General features: G+C 37.7%; 1 long non-coding RNA gene across 1 annotated transcript in view; it reads left to right on the forward strand.

The window, feature by feature from the left end:
• The window catches only part of LOC130708824 (uncharacterized), a 66,865-nt gene extending 59,409 nt beyond the window's left edge, over window positions 1-7,456 (forward strand). The window contains exon 4 of the long non-coding RNA XR_009009217.1: window positions 7,222-7,456. This is a non-coding gene — a long non-coding RNA (uncharacterized LOC130708824). The remainder of the gene's footprint in view (window positions 1-7,221) is intronic.
• The last annotated feature ends 620 nt before the right edge of the window (window positions 7,457-8,076 follow it).

The raw sequence follows: 8,076 nt of genomic DNA on the forward strand, positions 1-8,076 counted from the left end.
ACTTAGTATGAAAAAAAAGAATATAAACTATCTCAAGAATTTTAACATAGATTGTGTGTTGAAATGATATCATTTCAGATATATTGGTTTAGATAAAAGACATTATTTAGATTAACCTCACCTGCTACTTTTTACTTTTCTAATGTTGCTACTAGAAAACTTAAAATTCCATGTGTGGCCCACATTTTATTTCCACTGGACAGTGCTGGTCTAATTATTGTCCAGAAGAAAGATTGTCAGCTCTTGCTTAACTTACCTAAACCCATTCATCCAGAATTTATATTTATCAAATATACAATATTTTATGTCTGATAGAATGGTTTCCATTGCTTTTTAAAAGTTTGACTTTTTTTTTCTATTTGCCCACTTTTGAGTACTTTCAATATGTTTAAGCCAATTTATCTAAAGCTACTTGTTTCAGTTTTAAGCTTAAATACTAATCAGAAGGTGAGAATATTTGGAGAAGGTTGGACATATTCAGAAAAGGGGGAGATTATTCCCTATGACTAGGAAAACAACATAGCATTTCACACCTTTCTGTCACCACTTTTCTTTCTTTTCAGTGAAGAGGGAAAAGGCAGCTCAGTGCAAAGAACTCAGAAGTGCAAATCAGGCCCCCTCCTCTGGGTAAAATTTTAGCAGGTACAGTAAGTCCCCTACATACGAAAGAGTTCCGTTCCAAGAGCGCGTTCGTATGTTCAATTTGTAAGTCCAGCAAAGTTAGCCTAGGTACCGAACTAACACAATTGGCTACATAGTGCTGTACTGTAATAGGTTTATAATACTTTTCACACAAATAATACATAAAAAACAAACAAATACAAAAAATAAAACATTTTTAATCTTACATACAGTACCTTGAAAAGTACAGTAGTACAATACAACAGCTGGCATACAGGGGCTGGCATCGAGTGAACAGGCAAGAAGAGTTACTGACTGGAGGAGGGAGAGGAAGTGGGAGATGGTAGAGCTGAAGGAACGTCAGCAATAGGAAACGGGGGCAAGCTGCAATTTCACTCACGCCTGACGTTGATGGAACGCATGTTTGCATCTTTGAAAGTTCGCAACTTGAAGGTTCGTATGTAGGGGACTTACGTAGTGATATCCTCTCCATAGATTTCATACCAACATAAATTCCAGATGGATTAAAGAGACACTTTTAAACCATAAGAAAAACTAGAAGAATATTAAATGTACTGTGTATTTAACCATTGGGACAGGAGGATTTTTTGCAAACAATAAAAGTATCTTTTAATTCACTGAAATAAAAATAACAACATTTAATTTTAAAGTAAGGCTTGACTCTTTGTCTTCACATGCTCAGCCCAGGACACATTTTGTGCTCCTTCCTTCATGTATACAGTTAGGCCACCAACTTATAGATTGGCATTTAGGCTCAAATTAGAGGTTGTCCTGACTGACCCTTGCCAGTCTCTTAGAATAAACTAGCCTAGCTTTTTTTTAAATTGAAGTATAGCTGATTTACAACATCGTGTTAATTTCAGTGTATAGCACAGTGATTCAGTATATATACAGTAGTGTGTATCTGTTAATCCCATACTCCTAATCCATCCCTCCCCCACCTTTCCCCTTTGGTAACCATAAATTTGTTTTCTATGTCTATGAGTCTCTTTCTGTTTTGTAAATAAGTTCATTTGTATCTTTTTTTTTTTTTAATTCTACATATAAGTGATATCCTATGGTATTTGTCTTTCTGTGGCTTACTACACTTAGTATGAGAATCTCTAGGTCCTTCCATGTTGCTGCAGGGACAGGAGGACTTTTAAAGAAGCAAAGAAAAAGGTGGAAAAAAGGATGGATAGGTTAGACTATGTACAAATTTAAAACTTACAAAGTATAGAAATGAGACAAGAGAAAATAATTATAGCAGATATCACAAACATTAAATAAACTTTTAAAATGTATAGATATTAGACAAGTTAATTTTAAAAATACTTTGAGGGCTTCCCTGGTGGCGCAGTAGATAAGAATCTGCCTGCCAGTGCTGGGGACACGAGTTCGAGCCCTGGTCCAGGAAGATCCCACATGCTGCGGAGCAACTAAGCCAGTGAGCCACAACTACTGAGCCTGAACTCTAGAGCCCACAAGCCACAACTACTGAAGCCCGCGTGCCTAGAGCCCGTGCTCCGCAACAAGAGAAGCCACCGCAATGAGAATCCCGTGCACTGCAACGAAGAGTAGCCCCCGCTTGCCGCAACTAGAGAAAGCCTGCGTGCAGCAACGAAGACCCAACACAGCCAAAAATAAATAAATAAAATTTAAAAAAAATACTTTGACCCCCAAATGTAAAAGGACTGAATCAATAATTCATCAAAGAAGAATAATAACTGTCAAATAACACCATGAGAAAATGTTCACTCTCCCTTGTAAACAAATGAATGCAAATTAAAACAAAAGTAAGTTATCTATTCTACCTACCTGATTGGCAAAGTTATTATTGTGATTGTTGTTTTGTTTGGTGCTGGTGAGAATATAGTAAAATGGGTACTAATATATATCTTGATGGCTCTGAAATTTTATATAAACTCTTTGAAAAACATTTGCTGTAAAAAGACTTTGATAAAGTAATTCCATGTCTGGAATCTATCCCCAAGGAAAAACATAAACACAAAAATCTTTATGAGCAAAAATACTTGTCACAGAGTTATTTATAATATTTAAAAATTAAAAACAACTTCTAATTTCCAAACAATAAGAAAAGGCTTAAGTAAAATATGGTATATTCACTCAATGGAATACTATGTAGTCGATAAAACTGTTTGCCCAGGCTATGTACTAACATGGAAAATGGACTATGATATAATATTTAGTGAAGAAACAGAGTTTCAAATTGTATACATACATATACATTGCATGATCATAACTATGTAAAACTGTTCATTTAAAAAAAGATGGAAGGAAATATTATGTTTACCTTTCAGTAGTCGAGCCATGAATTATATTTTTCTATTTTTCTGAAATGTATTTTATTAATGCCTATGAGTGATTATTATGGTAGGCCAAATAGTATAAATGAGTATTTCTATAGACTCCCCAAAGATGTCCATATCCTTATCCCCAGAACCAGTGAATATGTTACCTTACCCAGTAAAAGGGGCATTGTAGATGTGATTAAATTAAGGATCTCAAGATAGGGAGCTTATCCTGGATTATGTGGTCCAATGTAATCACATAGCTCTTGTAAGAGGAAGGCAGTAGTGTTAGAGAAAGAAGGCAATATGATAACAGTAGCAGAGGTTGTAGTCAGGGAGAGATTTGAAGATGCTTCACTGATGGCTTTGGAGATAGAGGAAGGGACTGTGAGCCAAAGAATGCAGGCCACCTCTAGAAGCTGGAAAAGGCAAAGAAACAGATTTTCCCCTAGAGCCTCCAGAAGAAGCACAGCCCTGCTAACACCTTGATTTTAGGATTTCTGATCTCTAGATCTGTAAGATAATAAATTGGCGTTATCTCAACTAATAAGGACATACTCTATAGCACAGGGAACTCTGCTCAATACTTTGTAATGACCTATATGGGAAAAGAATCTAAAAAAGAGTGAATATATGTATATGTGTAACTGATACACATTGCTATACAGCAGAAACTAACACAACATTGTAAATCAACTATACTATAATAAAAATTTTTTTAACGTTTTTATTGGAGTATAATTGCTTTACAATGGTGTGTTAGTTTCTGCTTTATAACAAAGTGAATCAGTTATACATATACATATATCCCCATATCTCTTCCCTCTTCCATCTCCCTCCCTCCCACCCTCCCTATCCCACCCTTCTAGCTGGTCACAAAGCATGGAGCTGATCTCCCTGTGCTATGTGGCTGCTTCCCACTAGCTATCTACTTTACATTTGGTAGTGTATATATGTCCATATATACACTACCACTCTCTCACTTTGTCCCAGTTTACCCTTCCCCCTCCCCGTGTCCTCAAGTCCATTTTCTAATAGATCTGCATCTTTATTCCCATCTTGCCCCTAGGTTCTTCATGACCATTTTTTTTTTTTTTAGATTCCATATATATGTGTTAGCATATGATATTTGTTTTTCTCTTTCTGACTTGCTTCACTCTGTATGACAGACTCTAGGTCCATCCACCTCACTACAAATAACTCAATTTCGTTCCTTTATATGGCTGAGTAATATTCCATTGTATATATGTGCCACATCTTCTTTATCCATTCATCTGTTGATGGACACTTAGGTTGCTTCCATGTCCTGGCTATTGTAAATAGAGCTGCAGTGAACATTGTGGTACATAACTCTTTTTGAATTATGGTTTTCTCAGGGTATATGCCCAGTAGTGGGTTTGCTGGGTCGTATGGTAGTTCTATTTTTAGTTTTTTAAGGAACCTCCATACTGTTCTCCATAGTGGCTGTATCAATTTACATTCCCACCAACAGTGCAAGAGTGTTCCCTTTTCTCCACACCCTCTCCAGCATTTATTGTTTGTAGATTTTTTGATGATGGCCATTCTGACCAGTGTGAGGTGATATCTCATTGTAGTTTTGATTTGCATTTCTCTAATGATTAATGATGTTGAGCATTCTTTCATGTGTTTGTTGGCAATCTGTATATCTTCTTTGGAGAAATGTCTGTTTAGGTCTTCTGCCCATTTTTGGATGGGGTTGTTTGTATTTTTGATATTGAGCTGCATGAGCTGCTTGTAAATTTTGGAGATTAATCTTTTGTCAGTTGCTTCGCTTGCAAATATTTTCTCCCATTCTGAGGGTTGTCTTTTCGTCTTGTTTATGGTTTCCTTTGCTGTGCAAAAGCTTTTAAGTTTCATTAGGTCCCATTTGTTTATTTTTGTTTTTATTTCCATTTCTCTAGGAGGTGGGTCAAAAAGGATCTTGCTGTGATTTATGTCATAGAGTGTTCTGCCTATGTTTTCCTCTAAGAGTTCGATAGTGTCTGGCCATACATTTAGGTCTTTAATCCATTTTGAGTTTATTTTTGTGTATGGTGTTAGGGAGTGTTCTAATTTCATTATTTTACATGTACCTGTCCAGTTTTCCCAGCACCACTTATTGAAGAGGCTATCTTTTCTCCATTGTATATTCTTGCCTCCTTTATCAAAGATAAGGTGACCATATGTGCATGGGTTTATCTCTGGGCTTTCTATCCTGTTCCATTGATCTATATTTCTGTTTTTGTGCCAGTACCATACTGTCTTGATTACTGTAGCTTTGTAGTATAGTCTGAAGTCCAGGAGCCTGATTCCTCCAACTCCTTTTTTCTTTCTCAAGATTGCTTTGGCTATTCGGGGTCTTTTGTGTTTCCATACAAATTTTTTAAAAAAGAAAATCACACAATCTCAAAAAAAAAAAAAAGAAATTTACATTATCTTAAGCCACTAAGTTATGGTAATTAGTTACAGCAGCAACAGGAAGCAGATACAAATATATACCATTTTTATGGTGGAAACAAAGTTTTTTTGGTTAAAACTCACTTTATTTGATTTTAAAAAGCTTTAAAAATAATATGTGGGTTAATATTTGTAGTCCAATAGTGTTACTTCATCGTTTAGATGTCACAAAATATAAAGTGCCATAGAGCTTAATATGTTTCTGATGAAATTGTCTCTTCTTGCCACTCTCCCTGTCAACACAGAAATGCCTCACTACACAGCAATAAACACTGGATTTGGGGTAATTTGCTTAATAATGAGATCTAGTACACAAATGTCTGAGAAGCAGACAACAAGCAGCAGGAAGGAGAAGTTTTAAAAAGGGGATAAAGTCTATGAATCATAAGTAAAAACACTCCCTGAGCTGAGCAACTCCAGATTTATGTAAATTCAACACTGCACAAAAATTTCCAAAAGACACATAATATGATTTTAAAGAAACAGAGAAGTCTGAGATAGTTAATGGAATGGAAATACAGAACAACTGTTATTATTTCCTCACTTGCTTTCTGCCTGTTCTCCCTTCAGTCCAGTGTCTTGTCCCATCCTGGACTCCAGGTTTGATTTCCTGTTGACAGATCCTGCTCCTGCTGCTTTGATCTTGGTGTTTCAAGTCACCTGGAGGGTCTGGTTCCTGACCTTCAGCTCCCCCTCCAACATCCCCACCCCACAGTCTAGTTTAGATTCACTCCACCCATTTTCTCTCTTGGACACTATTTCTGGTCTTCATTAGCTCACCTCTGAAGACTCTACCTCCAGTCTTGGGCTCTAGGAGATGAAGGGCAGGGGGGAGGTGGGAGGGAGCATGGATAAAGGTGAGAAGGTGGACAACCTTCAACCAATGGGCAAAATTATCTTTGAAATAGGGGTAGAAGAGAAAGGAAGGAGGGAGAGGGGGAAGGAGGAAGGGAGGAAGGAAGGAAAGGAAGGAAAGGAGGAGGGGAGGAAGGAAGGAAAGGAGGAAGGTAGGGGAAGTGGGAGGGGAAGAGAAAGGAAAAAGAAAAGGAAAAAAGATGGAAAAGAACTATATAACATAAAACAGTTACCGGTCGCCTTAGGGGAAAAATACTCAGAAAGCTGTGGAAACCATTCCATCACACATGAAATGTTTTAACAAATACTCATTTAAGGTAAATGGCTCATTAGCTGACCTGGCTGTTGGGTGAACTGGTTTTCGTGAGGTGGCCTGTTTTCCAAGTGTGCCCTAGCACGTGCACACTTGTACACCACACGGCAGGTTCGGCACATCCTGGACCTGGGGAAAAGTGCCTGTGGCCATCCTCACATGCAGACAGTCTGCTCAGATCCCCTAATTATCTGGTTCGTCTGCACTCATCAAGCTGCCTTCTCATTATAATGTGGCTTCCCATGTAGATTTTCCCACTGGGAAAGAAAAGGCTGACCTGTAAGTGGGAGTATTCTGGTCCCACTGGCAGTTACTCTGCACGGAAATTAATAAATCAGTCTTCTCTTGGGAATTTGATTTGTATGTCCATTCTCAGAGTCTAAACATTTTTTTCCTGCACTAAAAATAGTTATGTTATTGTCTTAGTTAAGGCAATTCAATGAAACCCACTTTAGGTAGTATTAACACAATGTAGGAATTTATTACAAGACGGTGGTGGTGTGTCACAGAACTCAAGGGCAGAAAGGGCAATTAGGACTAGAACCAGAAACCAGAAAGCAGTCAGGATTGAAGCTGCTGCCCCTGCTGTTGGTCTGCATCTCGCATTCCCAAGGCTGCCCCTCGTTTCTGTCTCACACATGCTTCATTTTTTTCTCTCTACAGATTAGCTTTCTCTGCTTCTCAGACATGCAGCTGAAGAAGGCTACCTCTCACCTGCCTCAGCGCCAGCAACCAAAGGAGACAAGCACCTGTGAGTCCCAATTCTAAATTCCCACAGATAGAATCTGATTGGCCCGATTTGGGTCAGATATCCACCCTAATCAAATTCTCTGTGACTGGTTGGGGGAGCTGGGAGCCGGAGGACAGGTTCAGGCCCAGCTCCATGAAATTGAGAACAATTCCCAGAAGAAGAAGGAAGATTATGGAATGGATGGGGCCAGCATCCCCCAGATTGCCACAAACTCTGAGTCAGAAATGTTTCAGAGTTTGGAACATTTTTTTCTTTTTGGAACTTTCTGGAATTTTTTTTTGAAGTATAGTTTATTTACAATGTTACTACAGGTGTACAGCAAAGTGATTCAGTTATGCATATATATATATATATATATTCTTTTTCATATTCTTTTCCATTATGGTTTATTACAGGATGTTGAATATAGTTCCCTGAGCTATACAGTAAGACCTTGTTGTTTATTTTATATATAGTACTTTGTATCCACTAATCCCAAACTCCTAATTTATCCCTGCCCCCTCCCCCCGTTTCCCCTTTGGTAACCATAAGTTTGTTTTCTATGTCTGTGAGTCTGTTTCTGTTTTGTAAATAAGTTCATTTATATCATATTTTAGATTCCACATATAGGTGATATTTTATGATATGTCTTTCTCTGACTTACTTCACTTAGTATGATAATCTCTAGGTTCATCCATGTTGCTACAAATGGCATTATTTCATCTTTTTATGGCTTAGTATTCCACTGTGTACATATTCCACATCTTTATCCATTCATCTGTCGATGG

Source organism: Balaenoptera acutorostrata, chromosome 9 (genome assembly GCF_949987535.1).
Source record: "Balaenoptera acutorostrata chromosome 9, mBalAcu1.1, whole genome shotgun sequence".
Classification (NCBI taxonomy): domain Eukaryota; kingdom Metazoa; phylum Chordata; class Mammalia; order Artiodactyla; family Balaenopteridae; genus Balaenoptera; species Balaenoptera acutorostrata.